Below are 23,646 nucleotides of genomic sequence, written 5' to 3'. Positions count from 1 at the left end.
TTTGAGATGTACGAGTTATTTTGTTTTTGTTTTAAAGTAGTGCTTGTTTTGGTGGATATTTGAAATTTACATTTCAGTACATTTATTTAGCTACAATTACCTTGTTCACCAGAAGCAGGACGCACGGGTCGTTTGGTAAAAGCGTGCGGCACATGTCAACGCTTTTCAACAAACTCGCGCTTCATTTTTCAAACCCAGCAGCAATGATAATTGTGTATAATAAATCCGCTTTATTGTAGTTTTCTCATTTGTAAAAGTGCTTTCGTCTGCTCCAACCCAAGTGTAACCGTGGCTTCCTGTTTAATACTGTTGTGGAAACGTCACTGTTCTCTGAAAAAGACGATATGAGTTCAGATAAACAGCGATCCGATCCCAGTCGAGATAAGGATTAAAATTGGATCTTTTATTTGTTTTCTGTCTGTGGCTGCACCGAGGCTGCTGTTGCATTTTCCTCCGGCTTTTCAGTTCTCTTTCCAGAGATGAGACGTCAGATAGCGCGCCCAGCTGATCCTTCCACATGATAGTGGATTACAATTGGATCTTTTTTTCTTCCATCCATTCATTTTAACCCTGTGATGCTCAGTAACCCATTAGCTGTACCTTAAATTAAATTGCACGATTGTATTCATGTAAGATTCATTATTTGAACTCCCACTTGTGGCTTTGGAATATTAAAGATGAAATTTTGAAGAACATTTGTTTTGCTCTTTTCCACTTTGTGGCATGATGTTCAGCTCAGTCACAATAATTAATCATGCAAGAAAATTATATGTGACTATTTCATAATTCATATGCACCACAGGAAACTAATATTGTACATAAATATACATATGTTTTTAATTGATATAATTCACCTATGAAAAATTACTTATTTATGACTTAAACTAATTCATTCTTGAGTTGAACCTACTCATTGGATATGCTTACACCTGCTGTTAAAATGCATTTTATTTATTGAAGCACAAGTTAATGACACTAAATACCATAGTGAGCAGGGGCTAAAAATGTTTTGAGCTCATCAACTTACAGATGAATTCAGATTGTAGTGTTGAATGCATTCAAACTGCCTCAAAAGAGCCCACTTGCTCCTTTCTACATTATTGTTGTTGAACATAAACAAGGTATCAATACCTGGCTGTATTTATCCAAAACACATAGATTGCAATGGAATCATAGTTGCCATTTAAAAAACCTTTTTTTAAAAACCTTTTTTTTAAACCTTTTTTTTACTCATAATGAGGACCACACGGAATCTGCGTGCACAGAAATCTGCAGATTTCCTCAGATTTTGAGCCCATCGTATTCATTCATTCATTTTCTTTTCGGCTTAGTCCCTTTATTAATCCTGGGTCGCCACAGCGGAATGAACCCCCAACTTATCCAGCACGTCTTATGCAGTGGATGCCCTTCCAGCCGCAACCCATCTCTGGGAAAATCATATTTATTTACTTGTGTAAATGTGTGCAAATTTAATTCTGTTTTTTAAAATAATTTTCTTGATATTATTGACTGATATGAAAATGTTCATATGATTTATTTAGAAGACAGTTTGTAGAGTAATATTTTTGTCTTGTTGTAGATTTATATGAGAGACTTGCTTTGTTTACCAAATAAGTGGTTCTAATTGTATTTGCATTGTAAACACGTTGAAATGTCTTTTGTTTTATTTCATATATTAAGTTTTTAGTTATGCTTCTTCTGCATAAATCCGCAGATTTATTTATAATTTTTTTTTACAAAATTCTCAGTAGAAACAGCAAAAAATGTCTGCAGATTCAGTCTGGCCCTACTCATAAACCACATGTAATGGTTTTGTTCATTCACCAGTAGCCCACTTGTGCTTCACACTGAACGCTTCCTCAAAAGTGATGTAGAACATGACGAAATAAGAAGGAAAGGACTTGATGAAACCCTAGTCTCCACTTATGATTGAATTTAAATGCATGTTAATAAAGGAAAAAAACAGGACTAATGATCTGATCGCATCTCTTACCAGCACACTGAAGGTGAATAACAGCTCTGTTTCTTTCTCTAAAACAATCACATTGCTTTTGAAGGCTAAAAATATTGTCTTATCAACCGCTTTTATTAAACATTTAAGATGATTGTAGCATCAGTTCTGTGTCTTGACATCTTTAGTTGCCATTCATTGCCTTTCTTTTTCCTTTGGTGAAAGGAAGGTATGCAGGTTTAGGACAACAAGAGGGTGAGAAAAGCTCATTCATGGTTAAAGTAACCCTTAACATTTTGTGGTCGATAAATTTATTAAGTAAAAATCAAATTCATTGACCCCTGCCTCTCCCTCTCTTTCTGTGAAAAGAACCAACAGTGCTGAAAAGTCGTTTTGCTCTGGTGCCAGGCGCTGTTTCAGTTCTTCATCCAGAAGAGATGCTTTCAGGCGATAAGCACAGTAGCAATATCTTGGAGGTTGAGTTTGAAAGGGCTGCTCAAAAAAAATAAATATTAATGCGATTCAAAGGCAGAAAGCGACTCTTGAATAGGAAAGAAAAATGGTCTGATAAGGGAGCATTAGCATATACCACTGAGTGTAAACGGACGGTATCAAGGTTTGTTTAAGTGACTGGAGAGTTATACGAGCACATTGGCCAGTAATGCCAATGCCCCCACTGACCCATGAAGTCGTTTTCCTAATTGAGATGCTCTAGCTGATCTAAAACTATCTCTGGATGGTGTTAGCAGAATTCATTTTCTTACCTTGGAGGAATCCGCCAATGGTAGAACCAGCGTTACCATTTCAAGCCAGTCGTAGCTGATGTTTTGAACTATTCAGTATAAACATTCCTTATCTTTCCTGAAACGTTGAAGATTTCATATCTGGAGGCTTTTGAAGTCCCTTTATACTGACATCCCATTAGACTAACTAAGTTTTCAGATTCACCGCTAGATTGATGAATCCCCCCCCCCATTCACGAAACGTGCATGAACGTCATATCGCCCCTCTTATCATGGCTTTTTGCATATGTAAACCTACAGACAACAGCGTCTAATAAGTGTGCGATTGCATTGTTTTGTTACACTCTTACTGGAAGCATTACAGTCCTCTCCAAAAGAGGTATCCGGTATCATGGAAGTCTATGTTGAGAGGAAATATTTTTCTGTGTCTTTTGTGCGTCACTCTCCCAATGGTGAAGATCGCGCTGATAGATTATCCATCCCTCCCTGATGGCGAGATTAGCTCACGGCCTAGCGGGGCCACATCCCAGGGCTTATATTTTGGCAGTTGAGATGGGAGACAAGATAAGTTGAGGCGGCGATCTCTGTGGAGATAAAGCCAACGTCGAGGGGGGTTGGTGGAGATTGGGATTATAATTACATTTGGCTGAAGCATTCTCATCTTTGTCATGTTTGTGCTGTTGTTGTTTGGGACTGGCTGGGTGTATCTCTAGATAAGTTAAAAAAAGAGAGAGAAAAAAAGCAGATAAGGGAGAGTAGGATGGCAGGGTTGATAAGGGCTGGGGGAGAGAGGCAGGAATACAGAAATGGTAGATGGATGTATGCTGCGTTTTTAAAAGCAGCTGCCTCTGTGAGATCCCGCTGGCTGATAAGAGAGCCGTTGAGATGATTGGGAGATAACAGAGTGAAGATTCTGCCAGATAACAGCAGAGTGACATCATTCGAACGGCTCAGAGGTCGGCGTGAATTATTCATGAGGTCCCAGAATTTGGCGTCAGCGGCGGGAGGATGTTTGAGAAGCAGAGGCCAGACAATGCACTTGTTTGAGTTACCACCTCCTGTACCTTGGGCTTGCACTTTTGAAAGTGTGGACAACCGATGGGATCTCTTCCTGTTTTTGTTGAAACCGTTCTCAGAGCTTTCGCCGCTGTCAGGTTCAGCGTCTTGGGGTCATTTGACCTGAGGGCTAGTTTAATACCCGGCCAAAAAATTTGAAAAGAATGAGAGATCACAGGCTTTCGCACACATATTTTCACACACACACATACACTTGGTTGCGTCTTGGTGGTTTTGCTTGTGTGTTTTCCTTCTTTGTTCTGCTTTTAGCTCGATGTGAACTTTTGATAAAGCCTGGGGCCTGATCTCCGGTATAGATAGAGATTGCCAAGTGAGATAAGAGTTGTTATCAGCGCCGAGCAGGCAGGAGCTGAGGCTTTGCTGCAATAACAAAGCTACACGTAAGAACAGCAGGGCTCTGGACCCTGGCAATCAGTTCCAGCCATAATGTGATTAATGTTGTTGTATAATTAGATGATAGGTGTGAATGCATTTTCCTCCCCCCTTATTCCTCCCCCTCTTTTTGGTTCCCACCCCTGTGTTTTTCTCCTAACAACCATTGTAGTTGATTAATTTAATTAAAACTAATTCCGCATATTACTCACTGTAGATCTTGTGCTAGATAGCATTGAGATGCAGGGTTTTTTTTTGTTCAATGATCTTAATCTGTGGAGTGCGTTTAAGTGAAAAACAGCGAGAAAAAAAAGAATTCAGCTCTGCGCCTTGCGAAAGGAAACAAGAATGTGGCGTCAGCAGTATGGCTGAAATGTAGATCTGAAGTCAGATATTAGATACTGACTGATAGTGGGTGCAATGAACACTGTGAGAAAGTTATAAAGTTTTTTTATAATGTGTTGCATAGCCAAGGACGGCTTTTGTGAATTTGATAAAATGCGATAATCAATGAGTTCGGGTATCTGATAACCTTTAAAGAGGAGCTGTTAATGTCTTCAAAGTCCAGCTGTAATGATTATTATTATTATTAATATTTAATAATGGGTCTTGTTTCTAACTGTGTCATGGTAGAATGAAGACAAATATGTGTCTATAGTTAAAAATGTACACACTTTGTGATTTGATTAGTGTTTTTGAATATGTATAAAGCATTTATTTGATTAATAATATAAATGCGGTAATATAGTGAAATATTATTATTATATTATTATTTGTTTCAGTTGTAACATATTATTATTATTATTATGTTGTAACGTATTGTTAAGATGGCAAAATGTTAGCTGAATCTTCATTATCATAACTCCAGTCTTCATGATCTTGGTGCTCAAAAACTTATATCTTATCAATGTTGAAAGCAGTTGCTGTTGGTGTGCTTTGCTGAGTTGCTGCAGCTCTGATTTTTCTGTGGGTAATTTCATTTTTCTGCACAAATTCCACTATTAAACACAAATGTGTTTAAAATAAGTGGTATTAATTTAAACAGATTGTTTCAACATAAAGAAATAGAACCAATCAACAACATCAGAGCTTATATAGCTTTAAACTTAGCCTTTAGATTTCGAACGAGTAAAAAATGTAACTACACTGATTTTAATAAACAAAACAAAATACTAAAAAACATTCATTTTTTCAGGCTTCCAGTTCCAAGTGCTGTGTCATGGGGAGGCTCAACAAATGGTAATAATAAACGTTTACAAAGCAACGTAAAACTTCCGAAAATCACTATTGCTATACAGTTGAAGTCAGATTTATTAGCACCCCTGTTTATTTTTTCCCCAATATCTGTTTGATGAAGAGAAAATTTTTCCAACACATTTCTAAACATAATAACTTTAATAACTCATTTCTAATAACTGATTTCTTTACCATGATAACAGTAAATAATATTTTATTAGATATTTTTCAAGACACTTTTATATAACTTAAAGTGACAATTAAAGGCTTAACTAGGTTAATTAGGTTAACTAGGCAGGTTAGGGTAATTAGGCAAGTTATTGTATAACGATGGTTTGTTCTGTAGACTATCGGAAAAAAAATTGCTTAAAGTGGCTAATAATTGTGACCTTAAAATGTTTTTTAAAAACTTAAAAACTGCTTTTATTCTTGCCAAAATAAAACAAATAAGACTTTCTCCAGAAGAAAAAATATTATCAGACATTCTGTGAACATTTCCTTGCTCTGTTAAACATCATTTGGCAAATTTTTAAAAAAGAAAAAAAATTCAAAAGGGGGGTAATAATTCTGACTTCAACTGTATATATCAACTCCTAAAATCCGATGGACAGAAAGTAATACATTTGTTATGAATTGTTAAATTATTGGTGCCTATAAGTCCAGAGACTGTCATGTACACTACGAGTTTATATAAAATTCACTTTAATGTGTGATATGACTAAAAAGTGGTCATAAACGAATATTTTCTCAATTCACATGAGTAGCGGCTTGGATCAGGAAACAGTATTCCATTTGGCATGACTTAACAAGCGGATATCGAATGCTTTTGTAATCCTAAAGTTTTTCCACTCTGTCAATAATTTGTTTAAAATATTTAAAAACATTTATTTTGTGCTTCTAGAACCCAACTACTGCAGTCTGTTTGATGAGAGAATTGCTAAATACGATGTCAAAAAGCCGTAACTGGGGATTAGGATTTATTGCTTAGGAAGTGTCTGGTTGTTGCCACAGTGACAGGAAAAGTTTTTAGGTGTTTTGAAGAATTATTGCTCTTTCCTAATGTTTACGCAAGGGGAAGTCGAGTGAGTTATGATAACTGAACCCCCTCATTGACCCATTAGCACTCCTAAATCCTCTCTTCCTCCTTTGTTACGTACTCTCATAAACGGTTTGAGTTGAAACTACACTCAACTGAGTTAAAAGATAATTGTGGAAAGCATAGACGTCAATACAATCTAATGTTTGCTACAGACCAACTATCAAGTCAGCCACTTTTGTTTTATTTGATCAGTTTATATCATGAAAATATATGTAAATCACACTTGATGATGACACATTTTACTGTGCTGATCTGTACAGAGTTGATGTGCTCCAGCTTTCTGTGCGCTGGCTTTCTCAGAAGCACAACTCCAGAAAAAAGTTGTCTGACACCCCCACGGTCCCACCAACCGCAGCCTTGCTAAATGCACAGAGAAGCAGGAAGTCTGCAGTCGCATGCAATTGTGGAGCAGTGGATGAGAATAAAATATTAATGTGTTATTAAGGATCCCGTAGCCTCTGGCCCCAATGCAATTAAAAACAAGATGGGAACAGGGCAGTAATCTTTTAATGCACCGTTATCACGTAGCATCTTATGGAGAGGACTTATTTTTTATGTGCCGTCTTGATAGGAACTGCGGAGGTGAGATTTGCCATCGCAGGAGGGAGAATTTTTTTGATTCTCTAGAAGTCTGGTGTAATAGAGTTTTTTTTTTTTGGGGTTGGGAGTTAATGAGTTGCGTCTTAAGGAGAATGGAGATATGATAATTTGTCCGATGTGGAGGAGTCATATTTGATGTGGATCACGGCTAACAGGGTTGATTAGATGGGCTGATTTCCACACTGAGGTTTGATGTCATGTTCTTTATTTGATGTGCTTAATTGGCATAGTTGGGGGTGCGGGCCATAAATTTGATGTAGTGCTAAGGACATGAAGTTCAAGACTGACACTATATACTGAAGCCTGCTCTAAAAGGATTGGTATGGAATATCTTTATGCAAACAGTTTGAGCTGGGTGTATTTGTCTGAACCATAAGGCTGCAGATTAAATCTGTAGGTCACATCCCACTGGCATTCAGGTGAGTTTCTGTCCCAGAGTGGAAAATGGAACACTCTGGGAGAGAAACAGTTTTGCTTGTTATGACTGGAAAGAGCCCAATCTTTTGCTGAGCGTAATCACACGTACAAGGTCAGATTTTTTACTATTTATTTCATGTTTGTGTTTCACAGTTGTGGATTAGTGAGTTGGAATGGATCACAAAGGTTTCAAATCTTACCAGAGTCTTTTTTTAGAGATCTTTTTCATCCAGCTGTTAAAAAAAAACTTTATTGAGGATTTTGAAATAGTTCAAACAATAAAGACAGAAAAACAAACAAACCCTAAATGCTGCCAAATAAATAAAATGTACAAATGTGTCTGTTTAACAAAAAACAAATCAAAACAAAAGAAGGCAGAACTCTCTTAAAATAAAAAATTCAGAGTTTGTGTAGAAAGTATTGCAGAGGTTCACAAAGTCTCCTGAATTTGTCATGTTTGTGGTTAAGGTCATAAGTTAATTTCTCCAAAGGAAGAAAGAGTGACAACTGAGAAATCCACATGGAAATAGTTGGAATTTGAGAATTCCATTTTAGTAAAATACATTTCTTAGCCAGAAATGTTAAAGTTATAAAAAGAGGTTTGAGGTCTGGGTCAAAAAGGTCTTCAGGAATGTCATTCAACAAACATCCAGCTGTGTTTTAACCCCACCAGATTGCGTTTTATGTAAACTCCAGTTAAAAATCTGTTTGATTGAAATCAACTTGTTGGTTGGACATGCCTGATCCCATGAGGGAACATAACTATTTTACAGTTGTACAAAAATGTATGATTTTTAAATGGAGGCATAGCACCAAACCTCACCCCTAATCCCATCCGCTATTGGGGCATAAGGCAAATTGTACAAAATTGTACGAATGGAATTCATATGAATTAGACGCTATATCAAAACTATCACATGCTATTTTTTTAAGCATGATTTTTTTAATGCCATATCTTATTGGAAAAAACTTTTTAGAAAAGGTTTAGTTTGCTTACAGTCTTGTTGTGTTTATACTTGCTAACATGTATATTATGACATTTGCTTGCATTAGTTAAAATGTTCTTGTTAATTTAAAATTATAATTTAATCTCAATTTGACATTAAAAAAAGTAAAAATATTTAAATTAGGGCTGTGCAATATGGCTATATATTGTATGTAAAAAAAATAAGGTCTATAGTACCATATTTTGCTCTCTCAATTATTTCATGGTGTCACAGAATACATTGTTTATGATAATTCTTTTTTATAATTGCTATAAGCACAGTATTGCATGCCGTTATGGAGCTGCAGACAGAAACACTTGCATTCTGACAAAGTTGCAGTCGTAAGCAAGTTTACATTTTGCATTTTATTCAGCCACAATATTTTAAAGAAATTTTTATATTAGACAGTAATCATTCGTTTTTGAAAATAGTTTTTAATATTCTATTAATATTTACTTCATATTTCTACATTTTTAGTCAAACATTTGCCTTCAAGTTCTAAATAAAGTGAGAAAAGTGATCACATGAATGAGTGCATTTCTGAGTATTGACTTTACAATGTAAAAAAAGAAAATTCTTTACATCATCAATATATATATATATTTATATATCTTATATCATGATAGGAATTTTTTTGTCATATCGCTCAGCCTTAATTTAAATGGTTTACATTTGTATTTGTATGATAACTTATAATTAATCCATGAAGTGCGTTTGATAGATTTTTAGACCCTTGCCCAGTTTAATTACATAGGATGGTCAACTGGGTGGTTAAAGAGTACTCAATTATGACATTAGGTGGTTAATGTACACATATACTGGCCTGTTGTACAATGTGAAAGGTAATGTTCTCGGTACCCTTCTTTTGCTCACAGTGCAGCAGAGAGCTCAGGCTTGGGTGTTATATGCCAGGCAGGAGGCTCTTGTGGGAAGGGAACACCAGGCCTGTTTCATAAGGAGAGGCGGAAAGAGAAGAGATAAGCATAGAAGGGCAGCTGGGACAAAGGCCCTAGAAAGAGGAGAGGTTAGACCGCCTCGAGGGAGCCACCCCTGAACAGAGGTGGTCTAGACCAGAGTGGCTCCTCTTTCTGCTCTCACACACTCCACTTGGCCCGGCTCTAGAAAGCGAAGAGCGACCGCCAGAGATCAGCCTCCATCCTTTCCAGCTTTATTCACAGAGATGGATGTGTGCGTCTAGTGAAAATCGCATCAGTTTGGTCATGTAAATGAGTATGTTGCACATGTTCAGATCTTTTAATGATGCTGTGTCTTTGCCATCATAGCTGCTTGTTTGTTTGTGCTATTTCTGCTCATAGTTTTCTCACTTCTTCTTTTTACCTTTGCCCCTTCGTTGACTCCATTTTTCACACATTTTAATTTGCATACGTTCTTAGATTAGTTGTTTCACACACTTTCTGCAAGCTGGAAGAGCCGTCATGTTGTTTATGGCTTTTTCGACATCAAATATTCTGTTTTAAAATCTCACAATATGTTTAAACACTCCAAAAATATTTTTTACTTGCTTAAAATGAGCTGAAACAACACAATTCTTAAGTTTGAATCGGACAACTTAATTGTTTTATGTTCAATCCACTTGTATCTGTGAAAAGCATTAAGTTAACTTAATCCCTTAATGTTGTCCAAATACAAATCTATTTGGTGGAACCCAGCAGTTTTTGCAGTGTGTCATAGGCCTGGTTTTTACCTGGTATTCAGATCACTTACACACTCAGAAATAAAGGTACAGGAGCTGTCACTGGGGCAGAACCTTATCAAAAGGTACATATTTGTAGCTGATGGGTCCACAGTGGTACCTAAAAGGTACATTTGGGTACTAATATGCACCTTTGAGGTACCACTGTGGTCTCTTTGGGTACAAACTTACATCTTTCGAAAAGGTACTACCCCAGGGACAGCTCCTGTACCTTTATATCTGAGAGTGAATGTAAGTAAATACTGGTGTAAAGGGAGTGTAACAATTTGAGCTTGTCCATTTGCAACCACTTCCAGAGTTAATTAAAAGCACACCTGGTCAAATTTAGGGATACTTAATATTGAAAGATTTGCCAATAATAAGTAATTTATTATACTTGGATATGATTACCAAATGGCACCAATCAAAACCCTTATTTAAAGTTGATCAACCGGCATAATAAAATCCAGCATTTATTTTCTTATTCCCAGTAAACAATTTTGTGTTTTATAGATGTCTAATAGACATCTGAACGTTGACAGCTTGGCTAAAACAAGGCTAAACTTGGGCTGTCAGAAAAGTTAAAAACTAGACTAGTCATCAAATAGAGAAATTAGACAGATTTAATATGTGTATTCTGTTTGATGACTAGTCTAGTTTTGGCCAATTCTTAGACGTTTATTAGATTTTCACTGACAGCCCAAATTTACCCCCGTTTTAGCCAAGATGACTATGTTTAGATGTCTATTAGACATCTTTAAAAAAATGCTTGCTGGGTTCTTACTTTGTTGTGTACCAAAATGCTTACATTACAGTCTTTTTATTCTGCTCTCTTTTCTGCTCTCTCATGAACCATGTAACATCTCTATATTGTTCAATACAGTAAGTAGGTAAGCACTGGATAAGCTTTGGTGACTAGAAGGTCAGGAAGATTGTTCTAGAAACCTGCAGTGTTAAAGTGGATCAGTTAGTTCTCAGCTCTGCTGTTTAGGAATTTATTGTTTGGTCTGTGCCTTCCATTTAAACAATTGAATGTGTACTCTTGCTCCAATTCCAATGTACAATGTTTTGATTGTATCTAAAATTAAATCTACCTGCCAAAGGTTGTCATCTATAGGGTCTTATCGTTTAAGACAATCACAATCAAAACATTGTCATTATCATGATGATTATATGATAAGACTTATAAGCAATAATGACATGATTGTGGACTTTCACCACTTATTTAATCAGCTCTGTAAGTCAAAAGTGTCTCTCGGCCTGCCAATCAGAGTCCAGCACAAAACATATGCGCACATGTGTCCTTTAGTTTATCTGCATTGACAATCAAAATGAAAATATTCAAAAGGCTCATTCTGAAAATGTAGCCCTATATATGTTCCTGAGGAACAAGAAATATGTTGCCAGAAGTATGTATGACATTTATTTTTTAAAACGAACACTACAGGGCGGTATGACGCTGTTTCTTTTTGCGCTTACCAGCTGACTGCTTACCTTCGTATGGACCGCTTTCCTGCTGCTACCAGTTTATCCAGTTAGCTCACCATGTACGTCGGTGGACTTGAAACACAGAGAGGAGTTGACTAAGAGGATGGGGTTTGTGTCTGGGGAAGAATGGTACCAGAAAGAATGTGAAAAATAAAATAAACAAGTAAATAACAGGGTGAGATTGTGGTTAAATCTGAAAACGTGGTGAAAATCAGGTGAGGGCTTTTGTTTTTCTGGCTTGCTTTTTAAAACTGTCGGTTGAGGTTAGGGAATTGGGTGGGCGCTGGTTAATCAGTTCTTTTAAAAACACTATTGGTTGAGTTTAGGGAAGGAAGAGGCTGGGTCAGTCAGTCAGTTAGTCAGTTGACAGTGGCCTCTGGTGCATTTATGTGAGAACAGCAGGCGTGAATGGCATAACGAGAAAAATTTGAGATTTCTAAAAGCATACACAGTGGCCTCTGGTGCATTTGCGAAAACAAAAATCACAAAAAAACGTAGCTCCTGGGGTGTATTTAGCACTCTCCAGAAATGTATATAGAGGTACGTTTTCAGAATGAGCTTGGGTTGAAAATATTGTCATTGCAGTGGTGTTGATAAAACTAGTAGTATTTAAGGTAGAGTATACCTTAAAATGCTTTGACTCCAAAAGAAAATTTTTTGTAGAATGATGGTCAACTAATTGGAAGTGAAAAGGAACCAAACTGTTTGGTTAACAAAACAATCTTACCAAGTCGTATTCAAGTTTAAAACCTTCATTTGCATAGTATTTCCCTTATTAGGAAGGTAGAGCATGAAAAGCTACCTTAAGAACTCAGATTTTTGGTGGACTATCTTTTTAAATCATCAATCAGCATGGACTTTACTACTGGGCCTTCCTGACTTCAGCTATCCAGAGTTTCATTCTTCCAATCAAAGTCCTGACTTCCAACCCTCAAACATAAGCTCCTCCTCCATCTCTCCCCCTTCATTTCTGCCCAGCTTTCCATTACCCCAACTCTCTCTCGTCCTCAATATCTACCACTATCTCACTTCTTTTCTCCCTCGACCTGCTCTTCTCCCCCCCCCCAACAACTGTCTCTCTGTAACCCCCCCTCCCATCCCTCCTCTCCCCCTGTCTCCAGTCAGACCTCTAGCCTCACTGAACCAGGTCTTAGCGGTATGATAATGTGGAAAGTTGAACTGGCCCCATTACAGCTTGGCTGATGGCAGCGCCGATAAGGCCCTTGATAATGGGTGCAGATAGAGCTGACACAGCGGTCCAATAGCCAGCCCTCTCTCTCCCATTATCATTCCTGCCCACCGATGGGCTCCCAGCGCACTATCTGCTCTCCATTTCCACTCCTGCAACAGATAAGAATGGAAATACTGACTTCATAGCTGACTGATTAAAGTGTCTGCCTTTCTTGATAATACACAGATAAATTATGTTTTTTTTTCTTTCTCTTTTGCTCCTTTCCTCTGTCTCTATCGCTTTCTCTCTCCCCCTCTCCTTCTGTTTCTCTCACTCCTTCCTGCACTATCTAGAAAGGAGAGGGGCGGCTGGGAGAAAAACGTCTCCTCTGTTAATTTCTCTTTCTTTGTAGGTTTATTTGAGAAGGAGAAGAGGAATGGGGGGGGGGAGAGATGGCGAGATGGTGTGGTTAATAAGAAAGTTTTGGAGGGCGGGGGGAGTGTGATGGGGCAATGACTCCATTCAAGTGCCTCTCAGGGACTATTACATTTGGAATCTTGTCGACTGACACTCTACAACGTGCAATCACATCGCCATCTGCATAAACAAGCACTGCCTAAACACTCTCTCGCCCCGGGTCACCCGGCCACTTTGAATATTCAGACAGGTTCGGCATTGCTGGAAGCGGAATTGTGAGCCGGCTGATTTCCCGGGGAAGTAAGCAGGGAGAGCGTGGGCAGCCCTATCACTGCTGATGACCTCCCATCTGCAATAACACACTCATCCAGGGTGCTTTTTATCACAGATCACTGCACCGAGATACTGTGCTGCTGATCAAACCGATTATCCTCATTGTATACAGTAAACCATGTCACCGCTGACTTTCCCTTCGTGGTACCTGCGTTTTCCAACCATCCAACTGTGGATTTTCCTCTCAAGCTTCCTGGATCGTTTTGCTGATGTCAGAGGAACTCGCGTGTTGTTAATGATGCAATCTTGTGTATACCTCAAATCTGGAAGAATTTTTATGTTCTGGCATGGTTATGCTATCCCATTTGCTTTTGTCTACTCTGTTAAAATAGTTGGGTTAAAAATACCCTAACATATAAGCCAACTATAGCCCCTTCCCAACTATGGGCTATTTTAATCCAATGCATTGGGTTATATAATTTAACCCAATGCATTTGGTTATTTTGTTTAAATGTTATTTTTTTCCACCCTTCATTACTATTGCTACTATTACTAGTAATACTATTAATTTTAGAATTAAGGCTGTGTTAATAAATAACATACATTTTTAAAAAAAATTGAAAATGCTTTATTTCAATTACATTTTAGTTCCAGACACTTTTGTTAAAATAAATCTAGAATCACAAACAATGAAGAAACAGAACCAAGTACAGACAGTTATAAACTGTGCAAGCAGAAAACCATGTGTTGATAGAGCAGAATATGGAGCTTTAGCTGCTGTAGAGGCTGTTCAACAGCTGCAGCAGGCTTCACTCAGTGTCCACAATGTACAATACATTTTAACCACATCCAAACACATCTAAAAGATGGTCTCGGATGGTAAAACACGACACGGAGAGGTAATTCAGGGCTCGAAATTAACCTTTTTTCTTGATAGCACCGATGCTCCTAACTTCAAAAATTTAGGCACACCAGACAAAATTTAGTCGCACCCACCAAAAATTATGATTACTACAGGTTTTAAATGAAAAGATTTATTGCATTTAAAATCAACTCTAATCAAAACTAACAAATAAACAAAAATCTGCCTGCACACACTGCTTGACGTAATAGAGTTGAACTGAATTAACAATAATAACTGTGCTGTTCATAGAGTGGTGTCTGATTTTGCACAGATGATATTGACATATAACTTATTGTTTGGAAACATCATCCTAATAGCAGTAACGGTCTTTTCATGAGCTGCAATATTAGTATCATCTCAGTGAATGCATGCTCTTTAATGATGGTGAACAGGGTGTCAGTCGCACAACTAACAGCATCGTGGCGATTAAAAGAAGGATTAAATAACGTTAGAAAATCTCGTGCTTAAAATTTGTAGATTCACCTGAAAACTCCATCTCACTGGCTTTTGGTGAATGCTTTAGTCATTTTCATAGCGGACTTTAAACACTGGAAGTCTTTTATCCACTCTTCGAAAAGTGTAAATGCTGGATTGACATTCATTACATTATTTGTAACTTTGAGTGGTTTTTTAAAACTAAATCTGTCAGTGTTATTGTCATTCTCTCGTATCCAGACCTTTACATTTTCATGGCTGTAGCTCCTTGTCATCGGAACTGAGTGATTGACAGCTGATATTAACCAATCCATTCGCGTTCTGTTCAAGCGCAGTGGGCCAATAAGAAGAGTATCAAGGCAGGGCAAGCATTGCGGGCTTTGTTTACTGCAGCAAGTTGACATGTTGACAGTTTCAAAGCATTGCTGAGTGCTGCGTTTGGTCTTTTTAGGTGCAGATGCATAATGTGTGAATGCCTCCTATAAATCCGCGCATGAGAACATTTTGCTGTGAAAACAGGTCGCACGACTCAATTTTATGCACTCGCACACATGCTCCAAAATATTTTTTGAGGTTGCATAGAAAAAATTTTGGGCGCATATGCGACCAAATTGGTCGCAATTTCGAGCCCTGTAATTTGATTAAAAAAAACAATATTATTACATTATAGCTTAAATAAACTTTATAACGCAAAAACACTATCACTCACGCATATTAATAAAGCTGTTTTGTGTCAGTTAAATCAGTTGACTGTTGAAAGTCAAATTTTAATTCAACTGGTTAAGTTATTAAACAAAAAACCAAATAAACATTAAAATAACCCAACAAAGCACCAAAAATTTTACTCAACTGGTTGAGGTATATCACCTAGTAAAGGTTAAAAATAACCCAACAAAGCACCAAATATGTTTAACTCAACCATTTGGTTAAATAAATAACAACGCTTTTTACAGTGTAGGTGACAGTTTAGTAGTAGACTTCTTTCAGTATTTGACCTTTTGTTTATGTGCTTTTGTCTAGATGACAGTTTAGCAGTAACTGGTAGTTAATGAGAACTAAAACTCTTTGGTTGTCATCATTCTTCAAAATATCTTTTATCTTTTAAGATGAGGGTTGCACGTTTTGACTTCTGTGGTGGTAAAGGGGTCAATTATCACCACTGGTTTTGCTGTGTTTGGCTCTTGTGGTTTGTGAAGAGTGGCCTTCCTACATCCACCTGTGTTATCCATATTATGAGAAACACCAAAGTCGCATAAATCAAGTATGCACTTCATTAGTCCATTATTAATGTAAACCTCTTGATTTATCTCGCACAACGGTCTCACATTTGTTTCCCCAAACATCAGTCATATCTGCCTCTGATCACATGACGGTGCTTGTATGTGTCTTGTGCTGCATCTGATACACAGCTTATTTATTATGGAGGGAAAAAAAGCAACACTGGTTAAATTTTGCACGCAAGTTAAGATGTTAATTGCTTGTCTTGCAATGAGGTGGCATTTTACCATCAGCAGTAGTGCGGTTGTCATTTTCATCCACCCAGCTCTAGAAATTAGAGAAGTCATATATCTAGAACAATGGTTTCCACTGATTTCCATACTATTTTACTTCATGTAATGGAAATCAGGTACCAAAACTGCTATTAATGATGTGATCTAGCATACTACTTTTAATATTTGACCTGTTAATCAATAGTTTAATAAGTAATCATTTAATGTTTCATTTCAAGTGTAAAGTGTCTGTATAAAGTTTACTTCTGTTAATATTATTAATAATAAATAGTTTTGAACTGTGTATTTGATACATTCTTATTTGCATCTTATTTAGCATTTTGTCATATGTTATGGTGAAATAAAAAAAATATATATGTTCATTATTGCAAATAATGAAAGTTTTTAAGGCACTTTTAGTCAAATTAATCAATATCTGCTAAATAAAGCTGTTATTTCCTTTAAAAAAAGAAAAGAAAATCCGAACGGGATTTTGAACGGGTGAAAAAATGATTGGAGTCCAGCTCAAGAAATTTATAGAGCAAAACGAAATGTGGAAAATGGGATGTGAATTAAAGTTAAAATATTATTAAAATGATTCATTTAAATTATTATTTAACGAGACATGCTTTTTATTTACTAAAAATAGCATTTATTCACAAAAAAATCAATTACACATTCTGGATTCACCCTAAATTAGAAAACTTTTGGTGATCAATATTTGATTCCCTTTCTGCTGTGCTTCAAAATAGATTTGAGCTGGAATCACTTGTGGCATTATTTGGAATCGCCCCAGAAAAGATTGCCTTCTCTTCTTTATTAGTGTGCAGAGCAATTCTGCTCAATTGGAAAAATCCCTTTTCACCCACCTTTATTCAATGGACCAGAGAAATGATGTCTTGTCGTTAGCTTGAAAAAATTAGACACTCTTTAGGAGGATTGCCCGAATAAACAATTCTATAAGATGTGTTACCCCTTTATTGATTATGTTGACCATATTAAGTAATACCCTATATATATATATATATATTATGTACATTTTTATTTATTAATTATTTTTATTATGAACATTGCTATGTTTCTCCAAATACATGTAATTTTAGACTGAAGTAATTGACAGCTATGTTTTGTTCTTTTCTAGGTAAGGGTTATAGGTTTGCGAATTGATATATTTGAAAATTAATTAAAAAAAATATTCAAACAAAAAAGAATTAAATAAAAAAAAAGTAAACTGATTTCATTGGGCACTATTATGTATTTCCTTAAAACTAGTTTCTCCACCTGTAGAAACCATGCTGAAAATTGACCTCTGAAAATGAGATAGCATTAATCAAAGCATTACTCAACCAAATGTTTCTGGGGTCCCACTTTTGGTTTTCAATCGCTTAATAACGGAAGTTTAGACCCGTTTGGCGTTGAAATTCTGTCTGTTGTACCGTCTAACAGACTATCTGTCCTTCTATCTTCCTGTCTTTCTGTCTAAGCGTCCTTTCTCTGCTTACATAGAGAGCTCACTTAAACTGCTCTCTTAAACAACGCAGTATTTGTTCGGGGCACTGTAACTGACCTTGATAGATTAGAGAGGCCTTTTAACTTTCTGTGGGAGTATATGAGAGCACAAATTATTAGTTCGCATCTCGACGTGTCCGTTTATCCAGCAGCGTTTGGTCTAGGAAACAAAAAATATTTGCGAAAATCTTTGACGGCTGCATTCGCACAATCTCTTCAGCCATGTGTCCCCGTCTGCTGAATTATTCACATTAGGCCTGTAAGAAAAAAAAAAGCCTGCATAAGGTTAATTTGATACCAAAACTCTGCCTAGATTTTAAGGGCAGTAGACCTTTTTTTCAGTTGGGCTACAAAGAACAGGGAGTGGAGGCGAAGGAGAAGAAAAAATAACGAAAGCATGATAAAAAGCTCAGATAAGGGAATGACTGCGTTGTGTAGGAGTTGATATCAATGTTATCTATCTGTCTTTTTCACTCTCTTAGCCCTTCTGTTGTTTTTTATGCCTTATCTCTCTCTACCAAAATGCCAGGAACAAAAAGGGAGAAAGAAAAGAAATTACCGTACGGATTATTCATGGGGCCTGCTGATAAAGAGGGTGATGCAAAAATTAAGAATATACGGGGCTATTAGGATTTCTTTTTCTCAGGGTAGTTGTTTTGCAGGATTATTTTTTTAAAGCGGGAAAAGGATCAGTTTTTGTGTCTGTTTTTCTTCATAGCTGTCATGGAGTGAGTGGGTCTGAGTTAACCCTTTCTGGTGTGTTTCTCTGTCACACACAAACACACACACACCTCAGCGTTTTTGGAGCTGCTGGCCTCTGATAAGACTAACCTCAGTCTGACCCAAATAAAGAGGCCGAACAGTGGACAGGCGTGTTGCAGTGGGCGACAGGCGTCTGCTGGCGTGGAGGACGGCTGATTGGATGAGCGTTTGGGTGCAGAGCAGAGCGCTTCACTTCCAGCAAGAGAAAGAAATGGGACTTTACACATAATCAACCTCACTTCACATTTATAAACCCATTTTTGACTGGCCCCGTTCAATGACTTAGTAATAATATTTATTGCCTATCTAATAACTGTTCACTTTGAAAGTTGTGCAATGACTCACAGCTTCGAAACGTGCCTGTCTTAAAGCCACAGTTCATTCAAAAAGGAAACTGTTGATTAAATGTTTAGTCATAATTTAGTCTGAACCTTCCCATTCTGTGTTTTTCTTTTGTAGAAGACAAATGTATCAGTTTAGACCCAAAACAAGTGTCTAAAAATGCTGGTACATATGATTTATATTACAAGAGTTCATATTTTTGCCTTTCATGTTGTAAAAAAACTTCCACTACAGTTGACAAAATTAGGGTCTGTAACATTTTTTTTGGAAGAAAGATGGTATTTTTACTGTTTATTTGTTCTTGAAAAACAAGAATATTGTGTAAAATTATATATATAAAAAATAAAAATAAAAAAATTATATATATATATATATATATATATATATATATATATATATATATATATATATATATATATATATATATGATATCTATAATCAGTTATTAGAAATGAATTGTTAAAACTATTATGTTTAGAAATGTGTTGAAAAAAATCTTAAATAGAAATAAATAAATAAACAGGGGGCTAATAATTTTGACTTCAACTGTATATATATACTGTAGGCCAGTGGTTCTCAAACTGTGGTACGTGTACCACTAGTGGTACGCAGAGGAATGAAATATGTCATGTACATGCCACATATATTTCAAAATTTATCAAAAATTATGTATATAATATGCCATACATGACATTTAGTCTATATTTCTGAGTTTATCTGCCATGTTGTTTTTTTTTTAACTGTGCAGAGTTGTAGCTGCTTTAATGGGCCTACTACGCTACTGTATTTCAATACTGCTCATTTTGGTGGTACTTGGAGGGACAATGTTTTTCTGAGGTGGTACTTGATGAAAAAAGTTTGAGAACCACTGCTGTAGGCCATGCACACACGGAAAAGTCTTTACTTTATTGTCCACAAGTGAACATTTATCCTTGGCTTCACCAAACAACCACATCAGCGTTCACATTACACATATTACAGAAAAAACAGGCAACACTGTGTCATCACATTAAAAACTTAATTAAACCCTATACATACTTAAAACCCAGTGTTTACAATTCTAATATCAGTCGGCACAAAGGACATTTGATACCCTTTTTACTCTACTTGAGGTTGTCTAAAATGTCTTTTTGAAGGCAAGAGCTGAAATTTTATATTTATAGGATCTTCAATAATGACATGCTTTCTGTTTAACACTCTGAAAAGTCAATGAAAGAATTGTGTGGTTCATATGATTTATATGTGGTTCATATCATTATATGCTAGATAAGTTGCCGGTTCATTCTACTGTGGGCGACCACAGATTAATAAAGGGGCTAAGCCGAAAGAAAATTAATGAATAAATTATAAAAATAGCTTAATTTATGTATTTATTTATTTCTTATATAATACTATATATATATATTATATGCTTATATTACTTATTACGTAATATGTAATAGCTTACTTATATTATATAAAAGATAATTTACTGCTTTAAGTAGAAGATTTGAATTATAAAAATATATAAAAATAATATTAGCTCATTTTGAAGCAGGCTTCATACGGCTTTACAAGTCATGGTTATATCCTACACACACACACACACACACACACACACACACACACACACACACACACACACACACAAAAATACATTTGTTGCTTGTTTAAACTATTTTTTATGTTTTTTTCGGACAACTTAATTGTTTTATGTTCAATCCACTTAATTTTGTAAAATCTCTTAAGATCAACATTATTGTTTCCGTAATAGTATTTTATTCTGAATTACTACTGAAAGTAGACAGTTAAAAAAAGCATTGTTTGTTTGAAATTTAAAAATAAATTGTTGTGTTTAAAAATAAATCAATTAATTAATTAACAATTAAATAAATAAATACCCCAACCAATAAATCTTTCCGAATCCAAACTCTTAAACCAAATAAAACTATATCTATATATCTTTTTCTCTTTCCTACAAAACGTTTTTTTTTTTTTTTTTTTTTACTAGGATAAACTGTTACGTTAAAGATATCTTTATTATCTTTTGCTAATTGACATTTGTCGCTGAGTTAAATTTGTTCTGACTGTCAAGTCATGCTCAGTTGAAATTTACTATCTGCTATTTATGACAACTGTGACAGTAATAAAAAAAAAGCTTGTGTATTCATCCCTCTAGCTCAATAATGCTCCCTCAGATCTGACTGTGGTCCAGTCAGGAGTCTTTCTGTGGAGTCCTTGTGATTTACACTTGACCCTGTTTTTTTGAGCTGGAGGTCAGGTGGTGCTCAGTCCTGCGCTGCCCGCACGCTTCACATTTCCTCTTGTCTTTCTGCCTCAGGCTGTTGTGTGTGAGAGCGGTTTGTGTATGCGACGATTCATGTGTATGTTTTGGATTATGTTGTACATGATGTTTGAGATAATGGAAATTTATATACTTTTTAAATGCTTGTGTGTAATTGAGGTTCATCTTGATCTTAAAGACACGTGACAATGTTTTATTATGGGATTCTGGCATGTTTGATACGATCATTGATAAGCAACTAAAGATCTTGTTTTTTGCAAATAATCTTCATTTTGGAGCTTACGGATTCATGCCAATCAATGTAAAATTATAAATTAATTCTGAAAAGAAATATTGAAATCATCTGGGGAAAATGCATCGCAGAATAACAAAATATTCTGTCAGATTTTTTCAATATAGTGGAGCATTATATTATATTATATTATATTATATTATATTATATTATATTATATTATATTATTTTATATTATTTTATATTATATAATATATATCTTTATTTCTTTTTTTCGGCTTAGTCCCTTGATTAAACTGGGATCGCCACAGCGTAATGAACCGCCAACTTATCCAGCATATGTTTTATGCAGCGGATGCCCTTCTAGCTGCAACCCATCTCTGGGAAACATTCATACACACTCATTCACACTCGTACACTATGGACAAATTAGCCTACCCAATTCACCTGTACCGCATGTCTTTGGACTGTGGGGGAAACCGGAGCACCCGGAACATGCAAACTCCACACAGAAACGGCAACCTTCTTCACGTGAGGCGACTGCACTTCCTACTGCGCCACCTTGTCGCCTATATTATATTATATTATATTATATTATATTATATTATATTATATTATATTATATTATATTATATTATATTATATTATATTATGTTATGTTATGTTATGTTATGTTATATTATATTATATTATATAGTTATGTTATATTAAGGCAACTATAAACAACTATATACATTGTAAATCTAGAGAGAAACTGAGAAATATCAAGTGGTCTTGTTTAATTAAATTAAATTGCCTCGCAGCAAGAAGGTCGCTGGTTCGAGTCCCAGCTGGGTTAGTTGGCATTACTGTGTGGAGTTTGAATGTTCCCCTCGTGTTTGCGTGGGTTTCCACCGTGTGCTCTGGTTTGTCCCACTGTCCAAAGACATGCGATACAGTCGGTGGTTCATTTTGCTGTGCCGACCTCTGATGAATAAAGGGAATAATCCGAAGGAAAATAAATAAATGAATTGACTTTTATTATTTTCTTTTTATTTTTTTTCATTAAATTTAATTTACTTTTTATTTTTTAACTTTTCCATTTAATTTTATTTTTATTTTTTATTTAAGTTTTAATTTAATTCAATTTTATTTTATTTTATTTAAAATTTATAATTATATTTAATAAATAATTAAAAAATAGATATTTTTATTTTATTTATTTTTATTTTATTTATATTTGTATATTTTTATTTTATATTTATTTTAATTTAATTTCATTTATTTTAATTTATTTTTTTATTTAAAAATTTTTTTTTTTCAAAACTTTAAAACAAAACTATAAATTGTTAATCCAACTGGTCTTGTGTTTTTTTTACATAGCTTTAAATTAAATTAAATTAAATTAAATTAAATTAAACTTTACTATTCTATACTATACTATACTGTACTATACTGTACTATACTGTACTATACTGTACTATACTATACTATACTATACTATACTATACTATACTATACTATACTATACTATACTATACTATACTATACTATATTTTTGTCAAAATCCCATACGACTAAAAGTAACACATTAAATGCATCATAAATAAAGTAAAATGACGGATGTAGTATTTCCTTTTTTATTATTATTTTAAGCAGCATTTATATCATACTGGACACATTTTACTACACAACCATAAAACTTCATTCAACATCTTTGCTTCGCTCTTTTATGTGTACGCACACACACAAACATGCATGATACTTCTAACTGGAAAACACTTCACCACCTTTAATGTTAAGATTTCCAAGTGGCACACAAAAGCCAATATGCAGCATTTGAGTTTCTGTGATACTGAGCATTATTAAATCAGATTGTGGACTGAAAGGAATGTATAATCTCTACGAAAACTGTCATTTTAAACCCGTGCTACTGTTAGAGCCCATTTTGATCGCAATCTCCAAGTGAATATCCCTTACTCGCACACAAACACACACACACACGCACACACACTTGGCTCCTTTGCCCTTTCCTCTTTGTGTCGTTTCTGTCTCTGTTCTCCCTCCATACGCAGTGAGTCTTGTCTAAGTATTAGTATTAGAGGCAGCAGTGTCCCCTGAAGTAAAACAATCTGCTGTAATCTATCAGTGTGTTATCGGCCCTATCTGAGAGCCGGAGCGAGCCG

The 23,646-nt window shown here is 35.6% G+C and overlaps 1 protein-coding gene and 1 long non-coding RNA gene across 2 annotated transcripts in view; both read left to right on the top strand.

The window, feature by feature from the left end:
* Nucleotides 1-23,646, top strand: part of zfpm1 (zinc finger protein, FOG family member 1) — a 122,515-nt gene that overhangs the window by 622 nt on the left and 98,247 nt on the right.
* LOC147832796 (uncharacterized) lies at nucleotides 9,461-11,541 on the top strand. The gene is made up of 2 exons (XR_015514906.1): nucleotides 9,461-10,664; nucleotides 10,874-11,541. It is a non-coding gene; the product is annotated as an uncharacterized LOC147832796 (long non-coding RNA).

This window comes from Danio rerio, chromosome 18, assembly GCF_052040795.2.
Source record: "Danio rerio strain M-AB ecotype USA chromosome 18, GRCz13ab, whole genome shotgun sequence".
NCBI classification, from domain to species: domain Eukaryota; kingdom Metazoa; phylum Chordata; class Actinopteri; order Cypriniformes; family Danionidae; genus Danio; species Danio rerio.
This window is presented reverse-complemented; position numbering and strand designations above follow the sequence as displayed.